The following is a 17,569-nucleotide window of genomic DNA, read 5'->3' as shown; positions in this document are numbered from 1 at the left end:
TTCCTAAACACATAATAAGAAAAGACAAACATATTGCTTCAACAAAACCTTGTAAAGGCAATACAGTCATTAGTCATAACAACCCACCCTCAAAACAAAATTTAACCCGTCGTATAATAGGCATGATACAGGCCCCAGATGTTTTGATACTTAAAACTTTCATTCTGTAAAGCAAATGGCAAAAGTTCAATATATGCTATTTCCTGAACTTGATCCCGCCAGTGGTGCATCCCAGGACTGGTTTACCAAAAGATAGCTATAGTAAACCTGGCAGCCAGCAAAAGCTGACCCACCAATAACCTATGTTTTCCGGGAACTGCAGAACCCACCCATCTACCAAGAAGACCCATTGTGAGAGTAATATCAATAGGAAATCTCAATATCAGCAATTTCCTGCATTATTTGACCCAAAAAATGACGCACACTTTGACAGTACCACCACATATGCATGTATGTTCCCAGCTTACCACAATCCCTCCAACACATCACTGCTGCACCCCCATTAATTTTGCCATAAAAAAGGGGTGTTCGATAAGTTCTATGCAACAGTCGAATCATTAGCTCAACCTGCTTAACACAAATAGAGCTGTGGTGCGCAGCTAGACAAAAATGTTTCCAAATCTTAGAGTCATAGGAAGTACCCAGGTCCAAATTCCTTTGTGCAATCAATTTCTGGGACGTTTCCTCTCCAAACTGACAAAGTAATATACCCCAATAAATGGCTATTAGCCCCCTTATAGAGACATCTGGGTCCCCCAAGTATCTCTCTATTTTATGCAATGGTCCCAATGGTGCAGAAACATCAAAGTGACTGGCTAAGGCCTCACACAATTGATCGCCTTTCACAAAAGGTCTAGGCGATTCACGATAAAACATACACAAAATATTATTGAAACATACAACATAAAAAAAATACTATAAATTTCATAGAAACAATGGTTTAAAGACATTTGTCTATATCAGAAAATATTACTCATATTCACCATCACAAAGCTGCACAAAGCTGCTTCCCAGAGCTGCATAATAGTAAGTAAACCTAAGTCTCTCCAGAGTTTGAACTCTGCTGAAAAAGTGCACCCCGAAATTCATGTATTTCCATAAATCAGTGCTAAGGGCAATAACTCCCCACTAGGCACCCCAAGGAAATGAATCACCTGAAACCACACCTTGAGAGTGTGTGATAAAATGGGATGACTCTTACTCGCCCTACGTTTCACTGGGGAAACGTCAGGAGAAATGTCACCATAGCCAGGGAACTGCCTTTTAACTGCACACATTCCAATGCAACCCACGAAGTGTCACTATGTCCCGCCCATTCCTTAAGACACACCAATCAAGCTGCCCAATAATAAACTTTTAAATTCGGCAATACCATTCCACCCTGCCTCTTAGGCATACATAACTGAGGAAAACTGATCTGTACCTGTTTATGATTCCAAATGAATTTCGTCATCTGACTGTGAAGGTCATCAAACACTTTTAGAGGAATGTTACATGGGACATGTTGAAACAAATGTAAGAGCTTGGGTAATATATTCATTTTTAGTAAATTTATCTGCCCAGCCCAAGAAACAGGGAGGTCTGCCCAGTCCAGAAGATTTTTCTTAATCTTACCAACAGGGCCCACAAAGTTATGGGTATAAAGCCCAGCCAATCCTTAGTAATATAAATACCCAAATATTTGAACCCCTATGTCGCCACCCAGAAGGTATTCAAACAATCCGGAAGACAAACCTTCCCACCCATGAAAACACCTCAGATTTATCCCAATTAATCTTATACAATCCTACACAAGACAATTCATAAAGTAGATTACACTGCCCTGGACAATATTATACATTTACATAATTCATCACGTACAACAAGGTCAACATATAAAATTCAGCTGGATGTTCCTTCACTACCACAAGCCAAATTATCCTCCACAAGAAATAGAGCCATCTCCATCGTCGGCCCAAAATTATGGAACTCATTACCTCATCACCTCAATTCGCAAGTAAACGTTAAATCTTTTAAAAAAGAACTTCAAGCCTGGCTACTCTCACAGTCCTGCAATGGTTGCTCACCTAATGACAGCAGAACATAAATCTTTGATTTCATCCTCTGTACGTTCCATTCTACGTGAGCAATCCCCCTCCTACGACGACCGCCCTGACTCACAGAAACCTTTCTCGCTTTTGTTACGGTATCAACCGTTCCCCTACAAGATTTTTTATACAATCATATTTCTAATATTTAATGTATTTATTGACCATTACTAAGTTATTGTTCTGATTCAATTTTTTACTGTTACACTGTTATGGATTTAAATGTAACTGGTTTGTTATAATGTAAACCGGAGTGAAGGCAATGTCTGCTATACCTCGGTATATAAACGAATGCTAAATAAATAAATAAATTATAGCTTGCAACATCCCCCCTGATGTAAAAGACCAAGCAATACAAGAGCAGAAGTCCTCAATGAGGTAAGATAAATTAGTACGTCATCAGCAAAGAGAGAAATGTTATGCTCAGTACCCCCTATCCGCATCCCGCAAATATCAGGATGAAGACGGATTGCCGAAGCCAGGGGCTAAATAGCCAAATCAAAAAGCAAGGGCAATAGGGGACAACCCCACCTATTATCACGTGCTATAGAGAAAAACGGAGAAAGAGAGCCATTAATCAATAGCCAAGCCCTAGGATTAGCGTACATAGCTTGAATCCAATTAAGAAACCTATCAGGTAAACCCACATGATGCAAGACCACGAATAAAAATGGCCAATATTTTATTAATTTATTTAGAACTTTTCTATACCGACGTTCATGAATAGACATATTACATCGGTTTACATCAAACCAAGGTTAAAAAATATTACTTCGAACAAGGATAACATCAAACAGGGGATATGCAAGAACACTAATGTATGTAGTTAAAATCCATCACCAATTGCATAACTGTAGGAAACGAAAAACAGCGGACAGCACGAAGAAAAATGTATGCGGGTCGGTTAATTTACTCGGTCAGTAAATATATACACACCAGAGGCACCTTATGGCATGATGCTGAGGATGATTAAAACGAGAGTGTTAAAAGAGAAGTACAATGCTAAAGATCAATTAGAACATGATGCTTAGGGTCAGAAGACATAATGCTTAAGATCAGGAACATGCTGGCCTGAGTCCGGCCGAAAAATAGAGTCAACAAGGGGGTGTCTGTTCTTTAGGGAAACGCTTGTTTGAATAGCCACGTTTTTAGCCTTTTCCTGAAGGTCAGTGGGCAGGGTTCCTGGTGAAGGTCTGAAGGAAGAGCGTTCCATTGGGAGGGACCAGCTGTGGAGAAGGCACGTTTCCTTAGAGAGGACTTGGCGGGAGGAGCGTACAGAGTGCCTTTGTAAGCTGTTCTGATTGGTCTGGAGGAAGAATGGTGGCGAAGAGGGATATTGAGCTCTAGAGAGGTCTGGTTGTGAATGGTCTTGTGTATCATGGTGAGGACTTTGTGAAGGATTCTGAATTTAATGGGGAGCCAGTGTAGATTCTTAAGAATGAGCGTAATATGCTCTCCTCTGCTGGTATTGGTCAGGATCCTTGCGGCGGTGTTCCGTAGCATCTGTAGAGGTCAAGTGGTATTTATGGGGAAGCCGAGGAGGAGGGAGTTGCAAAGGCCTTTTCCATATCCAAAGACAAAATTTCCCCCGAGAGACCCCGACAATTAGCCAAATGAATAATGTTAAGCAATCATCTAGTGTTAAAAGTTGAAACTCGCCCTTTCACAAAACTGTTTGGTCCCTATGCACTAGGGAAGGAAGAACAGACTTGAGGTGGAGCTGTAAAACTTTGGCCAATATTTTCAAATCGGAGTTAAGAAGTGAAATAGGACTGTAAGAGCCACATTCCATGGGGTCATGCCCAGACTTCTAAATAAGGGATATTGTGGCATCAGCCAAAGTACCCAGGCCAATGTCTGGACCCCCAGCAAGATTATGTAAGAGTACTAAGAAGAGAGCCACCTCCAGCAGAGATTTTTTAAAGAAATCGATGGAATAACCATCAGGCCCTGGGCATTTATCTCCAGTCAACATCTTAGTCACAGTCTGTACCTCGAGCGAAGTAATAGCGATTGCCAGCACCTCCCCCTGAACAGCAGTTACCTAAGGAAGCCCAAGAGTTATTAAGAATCGAGTGATATCTGTGGGAGAGGCAGGAGTAGAATCAGTATACAAATGAAAGAAATACTGCAAGGCCTGCTCAATTCCCCTGGAGCTAGTCAACTCCTCACCATGCTCCCTCTTAATCTGCAAAACAGTAGATTTCCCAGCCCTCTTCCGAACCACCCATGCTAAAAAGGCACCAGCTTAATTCCCATGTTTATAAAATTTAAGTTTAACCAATTTAAGAGCTCTTTCAACCTTACCCATCTCTAGGGATCTCAGTTCTTTCTGATAGGCCTCCAGCTGCTTATAAGTACGGGCTAAGCAATCTTGTTTATGTTGATCCTACAGCCACTTAATTGTGGCTGTCAGATAATGAACCTTAGCCAGATGCTCCTTTTTGAGGAAACTCGCAAAACGAATCAATTTACCCCAAAACCATGCCTTAAAGGTTTCCCCATCAAAGAACCAGGGAATCATCCTCAACTGGATTATGAATATTAAACTCAGAAATTGCATCCTTCAGCAATGCTGGAAATTGACTATGCCCTAGCAATGCTGTGTTCAGCCTCCAAAGAGTCCCGAGACACAAAGTAATTTCCACTGGAGAATGATCAGAGAATGTACTGACCAAAATATCACTACTTTTAATTTTGGAAACAAAAGAAGGGGAGCATAAAAAGTAATCCAACCTACAATATAGGTTATGTCTCGGGGAGTAAAATGTATAATCCCGAGCTGTAGGATAGAGAACTATCCAAATATCTGTTAACACAAATGCCTCTGTCAACTCCTTATTGGCAGGCACTAACGGGATCCCAGAAACATATATGAATGTTTTATCTAAAATTGAATCTGGGCATACATTCCAATCTCCCCCTAGGCACAAGTGATCAAAGCCAAACACAGCAACTGTATCCGTCAATACCCTATAAAACACCACCTGATCACTATTCACCAGAGTAAAAGTGCTATTACATAGCGCACAATCCAAAATTACATAATGCCCTTCCAAATCTTTATGCTGATGACGCACTATGAGAGATAAATTCTTGTCCACCAGTATACAGACACCCCTACCACGGGAATTATAAGATGAATAATAAACTGCCCCCACCCAACCCTGTTTCAGTCTATCATGTTCCACATTCATCAAGTGAGTTTCCTGAAGTATGAGAATTTGAGCCCCTTGTCTACGTGCAAACTGTAAAATACATTTCTGCTCGATGGAAGATGAAATTCCCCATATATTCAACAAAATGCTTTTAACTAAGTGTGCCATGGACCAGAATAACTGTAATAAGCAAAACAATACTTAAGCTAGAGAAAAAGAAAAATAGACAATATATAAAGAAAAGGGAATTCCAGTCTTAGAATAAAATAGCCTACCACCCCCCCCCCCCCATGACCAGGCCTAACCAGGTGAATTGTACCATAGAAGCATCTAGTAAGGAAACCAATTCGAGAAGCAATAAGCCAGAAATGCCGCCCCACCATATTCAAACCTGTCAAAATCCCCTTCCCAACTGCCCACCCCCACGCCAAACATACGAAACTCGACCACCAACCCAGAAACTCCCTACAAATCCCAACACCCAACCCAAACCAATACACAAGCAATGACATGCCCCACCCCCCAAGCCAGCACTCTATCCAGTGAGACAGCCATCTAGACCAAAGGAGACCAGCCACATTACTGGTCTCCCAATCCCAACTGCCCAAGCAGACAAACCCACCCACAATCCCCCGCCAAATCACTAAACCCTGGTAGAAGAAGACCCCCACCCTCCCTCACCACTCCAACCTAAGGACCATCCAATAATCCTACAATCACCACCCCAGCCCAGCTCAGCAAGCATTATACACCACAACCCATTGAAAAAGAAACAGAAAAAATATAAAAGACTACAAGAATAAAGTCCAGGGTACAGCGATAAAAATATTGGCCCAAAAGCAAAATACAGCCCAAGTGCACCGTAATTATGATAAAATATCGCAAACAGTTCCACTGACGTCAGCAAATCCCAAAGACTGCAGTCAAAAACCAATAAGGGCCGTAAAAAGAGGCGATCGTGCTCAGCCCCTCCAAATGCAAAAGTTAGAGTTTGAGTTCCAAACTGGGTAACGCAAAGTCAGAAAAAAGCAATATGTTGCAGCAAGGGACTGCAAACCCGTACATCCAGGAATGAATGCCCACAAAAGTCCATATTGCTGTCCCCAGAAAAAAGCACTCAACAAAGAAACAGAAAAAAGTCAAAAAGGGAGCGTGATCAAAAGGTACATTAGCACTGGGAGGAGTAAAGCTGGAACGTCCACACAGAACCACTTAGAAAGCCATTTATATTAGCTCCCAAAAACTGAGATCGACGCCATAGAACATAGAGAACAAATGAAAACGCTCAGCAACGTCTACCTGTTAGAGGGACAGGTATTATTATCTTTCAGCCACTGCTTGGCTTCCTTCACAGTATTTATAACTATGGTCTTGCCATGGGCAAAAATCTTCAGCTTCGCCAGGTACAGCAAGGCATATCACAAATTCAGTTTTTGCAGGTCTTTTTTGACACCAGCCAAAGCCTGCCGTTTTCACTGCAAATCCATTGAGAAATCTGGAAAAAACATAATCCTGCTGCCTTGAAATGACAAGTCCTTCAGCTCCCGAGTTGCAGCGAGAATTTTATTTTTATCGGTATAATTATGAAGCTTTAAAATGACTGCCTGTAGGTGATTTCCATTCGCTGGTGTAGGTGTCAGAGTCTGATGAGTCTTGTCAACTTTAATGGCCCCTCTATGAACCTCGAGGTGCGGGAAAGTCGGCAGCCATGTTGAGAAAAAAGCCACCGCGTCGGCACCCTTTACACATTCAGGAACATCCAAAATGCGAATATTACATCAGTGCGACTGATTTTCTAGGTCGTCTAACTTCTCAAGAAGTGAGATCCACCTTATCAACAAAGACATTGCCATTTTCATCTCCGCCATCTTGGATTCTTGCTCCTCAAGTCGCATCATGTTTCATTGGCCTAAGTTCACCAAGTCAGCCACCTTCTCGACAATGATACCCAATTGAGAGTCCGATTTATGTGAAATCTTCTCAGAAAAGTGCTCCATTAGGTCCTGGATAAGGATAAAAGCCGCTTGCTCTGGCAGAACCGCTGCTAAATTTTTAGAGTCACTCTCCAAGGCCAAACCCTCTGCCTCAGACCACCGCTGCCATTGCGATTTCGGGGCAGCTTTAGAATGTTTAGAGCCTTTATCGGCCCACAGCTCAGGTATCGCTCTTTTACTCGCTTCCTTAGCAAATGACATACCGGCAAAAGAAGAATGAAAGCAGCGGCAAACTGATAAATTAAGACAGCAAACGTGGGAGCTAAGCTAACCCGCACCTCTTCAGCGCATAACCGGAAGTCCTCACCCTCAAAATTTTAATCCAAAAACACCCCCAAATTTCTCACCGTCTCCACTAAGAAAACCTTGACTGATTATACTTCAGTACTTAATAACACCTCAATATTCCTCATTCCTATTCTCAAAGCCTTTGTTTTACTGGAGTTTAAAACTAGTTTACTCTGTTTAAAACCATTTCACAGTAACTGTCATTTTATTATTAAAGTCCTGAAGAGCTCCTTACACATTTTTTCCCCCCAAGGTGCCATCAACTATGTATCATCGGCACAGAGATATCCTCGCAAACCCAATGATTGAATGACAACATCCCTCAACAATTGTAAAAAAAGATATTAAAGACGAATTTGAAGAAACTTTAGCAACAACGGGCTCATTTTACACTCATTGCTGGAATCCAAGCACTGAAGCGATGCTCTGCCACACGAATGGAAGAAAAGAACTCGCCTATACACTGAGGAGGGGGATCACATCTCTTTCCTTCCTCTGGATGATCCAGGCATTCGGGAACCCTGGTATGAAGGCCTTTTATTGTGTGTCCATACACACACACACACACACACATATATATATATTTATTTATTAATTTTTTTCTGAAAGAAGGAAAACCGTGCTGGAGGGGCCCTTTACAGCTTAATAATGAAGAGAATATTGTATTAGGGATGGCAGTGTATTCAGTGGAACATACAGCGAGGAGAAAGAGTCCCTTTTCCTCACACCCAAGCCGCAAACACCACTGCCAATTAAATCAGCTCTTTTCTCCAGCTTTGCCAACACAAACCAAGGAAGGGGGGGGGGGAGGAGGGATACAGAAATAGCAGCAACGGAGGTGCCAGGCCTAGGTTTCTGCGGGGGGGGGGGGGGGGGGCAGCTGCTCTCCTCTCCCCTCCCTCCCTCTGATGCCAGCCAGTTGTTTCTACTCTGCCAAGTCTCAGAAAAACGGCAGCTAAAAGCAAAGAAAGCACATTCCCCCTCTGTCCTTTGCTTCAATACGCCAGTATCAGCAATCCAGTGCCAGGGGAGAGGCGAGAGGCTGGGTAAAATGAGTCTTCATGTTCAGTGTGGAAGAATGACAAGAGACCAAAAAAACTTGATGTCTTCTAAGCGGCCCAATTTATTCCAGCAGGTAGTTAGCAAAAGTTGGTAAAGGGCTGTGTGTGTGTGTGTGTGAGATGAGAGGTTTCCTCAGATATCCTGGATGCTGTGTGACCTCCTCAGATATCCAGTTAATCAGATCCTGCAGCCCTGTGCACATTGTTAACATGGGAAGGTCCCAGCTGAGGAGGTACTGCAGTCTGTCACATTCCTTTTATTCCCTCTCTGATCCCCTCTGCGCACTCAGCACAGTCAGAATGACCTTACGCCAGTTAAAGGGCACACTTAATCAAGATGGCAAAAAAGATGGCACACTTAATCAAGATGGCAAAAAGTCAAGCGGAAGAGAGGATTGCCAAAGAGGTAAAGAGTGGTAACAAAACATTTTTCAGATATATCAGTGAAAAGAGAAAAGTTCAAAATGGTATAGTGAAATTGAAAGGTGGAAAGGATCAATGCGTGGAGAGAGACGAAGAAATGGCAGAAATATTAAATGAATACTTCAGTTCTGTGTTCACTAAAGAGGACCCTGGAGAAGGACCGACACTAGTTAACAAGAAACTGGAGGGGAATGGAGTAGATGTAACTCCATTTACAGTAGAAAATGTATGGGAAGAGCTGGTGAAACTGAAAGTGGACAAAGCCATGGGGCCTGATGAAGTTCATCCCAGAATACTGAGGGAGCTCAGAGATGTGCTGGCGGGTCCGCTGTGTGACCTATTCAATAGATCCCTAGAAACGGGAGTGGTGCCGAATGATTGGAGGAGAGCGGTGGTGGTCCCGCTTCACAAGAGTGGGAACAGAGAAGAGGCTGGTAACTACAGACCGGTTAGCCTCACTTCAGTGGTGGGAAAAGTAATGGAGTCACTGTTGAAAGAGAGAATAGTGAACTATCTACAGTCGGGAGAATTGCTGGACAAGAGGCAGCATGGATTCACCATTGGAAGATCCTGTCAGACAAATCTGATTGACTTTTTTGACTGGGTAACCAAGGAATTGGATCGAGGAAGAGCACTCGATGTCATCTACTTGGATTTCAGCAAAGCTTTTGACACTGTCCCGCACAGGAGACTGGTGAATAAAATGAGAAGCTTAGGAGTGAGTGCCGAGGTGGTGGCCTGGATTGCAAACTGGTTGACGGACAGAAGACAATGTGTGATGGTAAATGGAACTCTCTCTGAAGAGAGAGCGGTTTTAAGCGGTGTACCGCAGGGATCGGTGTTGGGACCGGTCCTTTTCAATATCTTTGTGAGCGACATTGCGGAAGGGATAGAAGGTAAGGTATGTCTTTTTGCGGATGACACTAAGATCTGCAACAGAGTGGACACGCCGGAAGGAGTGGAGAGAATGAGACGGGATTTAAGGAAGATGGAAGAGTGGTCGAAGACATGGCAGCTGACATTCAATGCCAAGAAGTGCAAAGTCATGCATATGGGGAGTGGAAATCCGAATGAACTGTATTCGATGGGGGGAGAAAGGCTGATGTGCACGGAGCAGGAGAGAGACCTTGGGGTGATGGTGTCTAATGATCTGAAGTCGGCGAAACAATGTGACAAGGCGATAGCTAAAGCCAGAAGAATGCTGGGCTGCATAGAGAGAGGAATATCGAGTAAGAAAAGGGAAGTGATTATCCCCTTGTACAGGTCCTTGGTGAGACCTCACCTGGAGTATTGTGTTCAGTTCTGGAGACCGTATCTCCGAAGAGACAGAGACAAGATGGAGGCGGTCCAGAGAAGGGTGACCAAAAAGGTGGAAGGTCTTCATCAAATGACTTATGAGGAGAGATTGAAGAATCTAAATATGTACACCCTGGAGGAAAGGAGGAGCAGAGGTGATATGATACAGACTTTCAGATACTTGAAAGGTTTTAATGATCCAATGACAACGACAAACCTTTTCCATAGGAAAAAAATCAGCAGAACCAGGGGTCACGATTTGAAGCTCCAGGGAGGAAGATTCAGAACCAATGTCAGGAAGTATTTCTTCACGGAGAGGGTGGTGGATGCCTGGAATGCCCTTCCGAAGGAAGTGGTGAAGACCAGAACTGTGAAGGACTTCAAAGGGGCGTGGGATAAACACTGTGGATCCATAAAATCAAGAGGCCGTCAATAAAGAGTGGGTGGCTCGCCAGAATGACGGCTACTGCCTGGAGATAATACCCTTATTCAATAAACATACACATGGTTACTGTGACTCCAACATCACTCTAAGCTACAACAGCAAGAGGAAATGTGGAAAAAAGGATTCGCACTCACAAAGTGGGGAGTAGCTGGCTTGTTACGGCGGTTACTACCCCAAACCAAATAAGCCTGATACTTCACTTTCAATGCATATCCAGCATAGCTCTCTGCTTCAACGGTAGGGGAGAAGAAAAACTGATACTTCACGCATAGCTCTCTGCTTCAACGGCAGGGGAGAAGAAAAACTGATACTTCACGCATATCCAGCATAGCTCTCTGCTTCAACGGCAGAGGAGAAGAAAAAAGGATTCGCACTCACAAAGCGGGGAGTAGCTGGCTTGTTACGGCGGTTACTACCCCAAACCAAATAAGCCTGATACTTCACTTTCAATGCTTCAACCGCAGGGGAGAAGAAAAACTGATACTTCACGCTTATCCAGCATAGCTCTCTGCTTCAACGGCAGGGGAGAAGAAAAACTGATACTACACGCATATCCAGCATAGCTCCCTGCTTCAACGGCAGGGGAGAGGAAGGACAGCCAGTGGGGGCTGAATGGCACGGTCTGGGTGGGGCAAGTGGACATGGGTGTAGCTTGCTTGTTGCGGCGGTTGCTGCCCCTACTGCCCCTGGCTGATCGGGCTTGATGTTTCACTTGGTTGCAGCTCCATCGCTGCTCTCTGCATTGGTGGTGGGGGTGGAAGAGAAGTGGAACCAAAGAGCTAGGAGAAACAGATAAGTATGAGAGAAGAATGTGGGGCTTGCTGGGCAGACTGGATGGGCCGTTTGGTCTTCTTCTGCCGTCATTTCTATGTTTCTATGTTTCTATGTTTCACTAAGTATCGTAGACAGGATGTGACACTGAGCAATGATGCCTGGGACATCCAGGCCTGCACAGTGCTCAAGGAGCAGCGCCTGATTCAGGAGATGGCTTGGGTTACCTGTATGGTAATGTACAGCCTGTCAGTCTTCAGTGGGACTTATAGTCCAGGACTCCTAAGAAGGCAAAATTGCTGTAAACCTGTGCATGCAATATAATGTCAATTATTAATAGGGTTTCTGATTTTAGTGTTTATCAAATGCAAATTTCAGTGGTTATATTTTAGCAAATTAAAATTGTTGGTTTTTTTTGGTGTTTTTGTGTTGCTATGTTTATTGGGTTGCTTTTTCAGTTACTTAAAATTAACAATACATTTTACAAATACTTATTATCAGAAGCCCAACATACAGTGCTCTTCCCCCTCCCAGCACAGTCCCATAACTTTCCCCCAGACCCAGCACAGTCCAGCTCTAGCACTCTACCTCCACCCAGCACAGCCCTCCACAGTGGCACGTATTTCCCCCCTTCCAAAAGCTCAAGCCTGCTCCCCCACAGCCACACCATACCCCCTTCCCAGTACTCTCCAGGGATCTTCTGGCCCTCAAATGACTCTCCCTTCCTCTCCCCCTCTAGGCTATGGGGAGGGGATCACTTTCTTCTCTATCATTTCTTCCTTCTCTCATCTCCTCCATACCTCCTTCATCTCTATCGTCCATCTCTTCCTTCGATTCTCCCTCTTCTCCACCTTTCCTCCCTTCCTCCTCCATCATCTTTCTTCCACCCCTCCTTTGTCCGTCACTCCTTCGTTTCTCCTCCTCCTGTTCTGTCCTACCTATGCTCTCCTGAACCACAGCAGCAGCATGGGCTGCGGGGTTACTGAGCAAGCGTAGCGTAGTGTCTGTCCCTGCAGCCCCCCCCCCCCTCCTTTGAACAGGATGGAAGGAGGAGGTGGGCTGGAGGAACAGGCGGTGCTGCGCATGCTCAGAGACCCTGCATCTGCGCTGCTGTCACTGCTCTGTGCACTGAACAGCGCCGGCAGGTTGGGAGAAAGGGAGCACGGAATGATTGGGCCTGTTCAATATATTTATAAATGGGCCTGTTCAATATATTTATAAATGGGCCTGTTCAATATAAATGGGCCTGTTCAATATATTTATAAATGATCTGGAAAGAAATACGACGAGTGAGATAATCAAATTTGCAGATGACACAAAATTGTGCAGAGTAGTTAAATCACAAGCAGATTGTGATAAATTGCAGGAAGACCTTGTGAGACTGGAAAATTGGGCATCCAAATGGCAGATGAAATTTAATGTGGATAAGTGCAAGGTGATGCATATAGGGAAAAATAACCCATGCTATAATTACACGATGTTGGGTTCCATATTAGGTGCTACAACCCAAGAAAGAGATCTAGGTGTCATAGTGGATAACACATTGAAATCGTCGGTTCAGTGTGCTGCGGCAGTCAAAAAAGCAAACAGAATGTTGGGAATTATTAGAAAAGGAATGATGAATAAAACGGAAAATGTCATAATGCCTCTGTATCGCTCCATGGTGAGACCGCACCTTGAATACTGTGTACAATTCTGGTCGCCGCATCTCAAAAAAGATATAATTGCGATGGAGAAGGTACAGAGAAGGGCTACCAAAATGATAAGGGGAATGGAACAACTCCCCTATGAGGAAAGACTAAAGAGGTTAGGACTTTTCAGCTTGGAGAAGAGACGACTGAGGGGGGATATGATAGAGGTGTTTAAAATCATGAGAGGTCTAGAACGGGTAGATGTGAATCGGTTATTTACTCTTTCGGATAGTAGAAAGACTAGGGGACACTCCATGAAGTTAGCATGGGGCACATTTAAAACTAATCGGAGAAAGTTCTTTTTTACTCAACGCACAATTAAACTCTGGAATTTGTTGCCAGAGAATGTGGTTCGTGCAGTTAGTATAGCTGTGTTTAAAAAAGGATTGGATAAGTTCTTGGAGGAGAAGTCCATTACCTGCTATTAAGTTCACTTAGAGAATAGCCACTGCCATTAGCAATGGTTACATGGAATAGACTTAGTTTTTGGGTACTTGCCAGGTTCTTATGGCCTGGATTGGCCACTGTTGGAAACAGGATGCTGGGCTTGATGGACCCTTGGTCTCACCCAGTATGGCATTTTCTTATGTTCTTATGTTCTTATGCAGCATTGGCCTCCCCAAGACTCTCCTCTCTGGTGGGAGTTCACCACTCCCATGCACAAGAGCGAGGACTCCCCACCGGATGGGGGATTTATAAGAACATAAGCAATGCTATGTGGGGTCAGAGCAAGGTCCTTTTGAGTCCAGCATCCTTTCTCCAAGTGACCAGTCTGGATCACAAGTATCTGGCAGATCCCAGAAAGTAGATCTGTTTTCTTGTTACTCACTTCCAGGGATAGCAACAGCTTTCCTTAGTCTGCCTGACCAATGGTGTTTTATGGCCCTCTCCTCCAGGAACCTGCCCAAACCTCTTTTAACGCAAAAAACAACAAAGGAACTACCTTACACCGTGGAAGATTTTATTAGAGATGCCCGACTCGAACTGAGTTTCGCCAACAAGGCTGCATCAGGGGCATTATGTTGTAAACATACTCTCACCACAGTAAGAGTCAATATACCAATCTGTAAATTGATTGTTGCAATAAAACTTTCAAACAGTGTTCTGTCCAAAAACAAATATCACTGCAACTAGCACTATGCCTTGACCACGTCCTCTGGCAACAGATTCCACAGCTTGATTGCACATTGAGTAAAAAAAACCCCAAAACAAAACACTTTCTATGATTTAAATCTGTTGCTAATTTCATGTTTTAGTATTATTTGAAACCGGGTTTAATTTGTAGACAAAAAGGAAAAATTAACCGTGGAGTGGGGTTGGGGATGGAGAGAGAGTGCGAGGGCAAAGGCCGGGTGTGAACTCTCTCTCTCTCACACGTCCTTATCCCAGTGACCCTCCATTTCCAGCCTCCATCAACGCTCAACACCCTACCTGCTTGTGACCACAAATGATCATCCCTTCCTCTCTTCCCCGCAGGCTGCCTGGAGGGCGGGAGTAGGAGGCCCCTGCTGCTCTGCCTCTTGAGCCTGAAAAGAAGCGCTGGAGCTGCATTCAGGCTGTTGTTCCCCCACAAATTAAGCCCTGATTTCAAAGGATAAATAACCTGTTCCATCCCACTCATGACTTTACAAACCTCTATCATGTCCCCTTCTCAGCCATCTTTTTTTCCCAGCTGAAAAGCTCTAACTTATACAGCCTCTCATCATAGGGAAACCGTTTCATCCCCCTTATCATTTTTGTTGTCCTTCTCTGCACCTTTTCTAGTTCCACTATATATTTTTTGAAATGGGGAGATTAGAACTGCGCACAGTTGTCAAGGTGTGGTCACACCATGGCTCAATACAGAGGCAACTTGACGTGTTCTGTTTTATTCTCCATTCCTTTTTGGATCATTCCTAACAATCTATTTCCTTTTTTTTTTCATTGCCACCACACACAAGCCCGCCAAGGTCCTTTTCCCGAGTGGTGATTCTCAGTACGGAACCCAGCATTGTTTACATATAATTGGGATTATTTTTCCCTATGTGCATCACTTTGCACTTTTTCACATTAAATTTCATTTGCCCAGTCTCCCAGTCTAACAAGGTCCTTCTGCCGATCTTTGCAATCACTGTTGTTTTAATGACTTTGAATAATTTTGGGTCATTTGCAATTTTAATCACCTCATTCGTTGTTCCCTTTTCATTTATGAACATATTAAACCCAGTACCGATCCCTCTGGTACTGCACTAATGACCTTTCTCCATTTGGATGTGACCATTTAGTCCTCCCGTTTCCTGACTTTTAACCAGTTCACAGTTGGACACGGCCTCCTATCCCATGACTTTTTCATTTCCTGAGGAGTCTCTCATGGGGTTCTTTGTCAGATGTCTTCTGAAAATCCAAATACACCATGGGGCAGATTTTCAAAGGGGTACGAGTGTAAGATACGCGCGTAACCCCCGAAAAGCTGCCCCAAGCTGCCCCTGCGCGCGCCGAGCCTATCTTGCATAGGCTCGGTGGTGTGCACAAGCCCCAGGATGCGCATATGTCCTGGGGCTTCGAAAAAGGGGCGGTCTGGGGGCGTGGCCGTGGTGACAGTCCAGGGGCGGGGCCGAGTGCTCCGACACAGCGGCCTGTGCCGGAGCATGGCGGGCCTGCAGCTGACCGGCGCATCATGCGCCTTGGGCTGGGGGGCAGGTTAGGTAGGGGAAGGTGTTGATTCTTTCCTATTAAGCCAGGTCTATCTATATGGCCAGAGATTTTGTTTTTAAGATTAGATTTTACCACTTTGCCCAGCCTCCACATCAGGCTCGCTGCTCAATAGTTTCTCAGATTACCCCTGGAGTCCTTTATAAAAATCCACGTGGGGGAACGCTGTTAGCAACCGATGCGAGCGGACGTATAACTTCTGAGCTCCGTCCCCTCGAGCCTTCAAACCCAATGAATAAGAGCTACAACCCTGATTCTTTTTCTCACAAATACCGGCTACTAAAGGGGGCACTACCATCCAGCAGCTAACCATGACCGCAAAACGAAAAACAGCCGACCTTAGACAATTTTCTTATGGGAAAGGCCAGGAGGACCTTGGCCATGATGGCGCCGACAGACACGGGCGGGAAGTGGAGGAGGCCGCGGCCCTAGACAACAACATAGAAGATGCCGCTGAGCTAGATCCGTTATCAAACGCGTTCTTACCAGAGATGAGGCCCGGCAATGGTTCATCGAGCTGCGAGCTGACCTTAAGCAGTACAAGGCAGATATAATGGCATCTGTTGCCGACCTCAAAGACGACTTGGCAGCACTCGGAAATAGAGAGGACGACATAGAATATAGAACGGACAATCACGGTGATGCTCTAAATCATCTGAGCTCTCAGCTCTACGATTCAAATAAAGAGATTCAATCGTTACAAGCCAAGGTGGAAGACCTTGAGAACAGGAGTCGGAGGAACAACCTTCGAATACGAGGTGTCCCGGAAACAACCGACTATGCTGATACCCGTGCCGTGGCCACTCAAATTTGCACATTTTTACTGGCTACGGGATGTGCAGAAACAGATGGCCCTCCTGATCATGCTATGGAGGTAAGCTTCGAGCGAGCGCACAGAGCTCTGGGCCCGAGAAGGGAGCAACGGCCCAGAGACATAGTACTTTGCTTTACCATCTATCCCATAAAAGAAAAAATTTACAACATCACTAGACAGATGAAAGCAATTAAATGGCGCAATCATGCCCTCTCTGTATATCAGGATCTTTCGCCTGATTACACTTAAAAAGAGGTATGAATTTCGTGAAGTAACTGCCAGCCTTAGGGAGAATGCAATTCAATACCGCTGGAATTACCCGTTTGGACTAACTTTTCAGGCTCAAGGCGACTCGTATAAAATTTCCACCTTAGAGGAAGCCATCGCTAAAGCTCAGCTCCAAGTCTCCTTTCAGGCACCTAAGATGGCAGCGGCGCCACAGAAGATCGACATGGTGCCCAGATGGCAGAGAGCAGAAAAGGGCGGCAAGAGGTTGCGCCGCCAATCGGACAATCAGCATTCACTATCTCAAGAGCAAGGATGATGTGATTTACTTCCTTAGACGGACTTATGTTTTTCTGCAATCAGTAAGAGGTCGCAATGGCGGCCAGAAAGGTTAATTGACTCTTTGCCGGCAAAGTTGGTACAGTAGCTTAGTTCTTATGCCAGCATACAGTTAATAGCGGGGTTATTATTCATTTTTTGCCATTATATTGTTGGATGTTTATCTAGGAATAGACGGTTACACTGTTTCTTCTCTCTATGTACAGGGCTCGGGGGGGAATGGGCGTGTAGTGGGAGACTCGTTCAGCGTCGGAGTATGCAGACCCCCAGGAGGTTTGTATCCCGA

The sequence above is a fragment of the Rhinatrema bivittatum genome, chromosome 8 (genome assembly GCF_901001135.1).
Source record: "Rhinatrema bivittatum chromosome 8, aRhiBiv1.1, whole genome shotgun sequence".
NCBI classification, from domain to species: Eukaryota; Metazoa; Chordata; class Amphibia; order Gymnophiona; family Rhinatrematidae; genus Rhinatrema; species Rhinatrema bivittatum.
The sequence above is the reverse complement of the archived record's forward strand: the minus strand, read 5'-3'. Positions refer to the sequence as shown.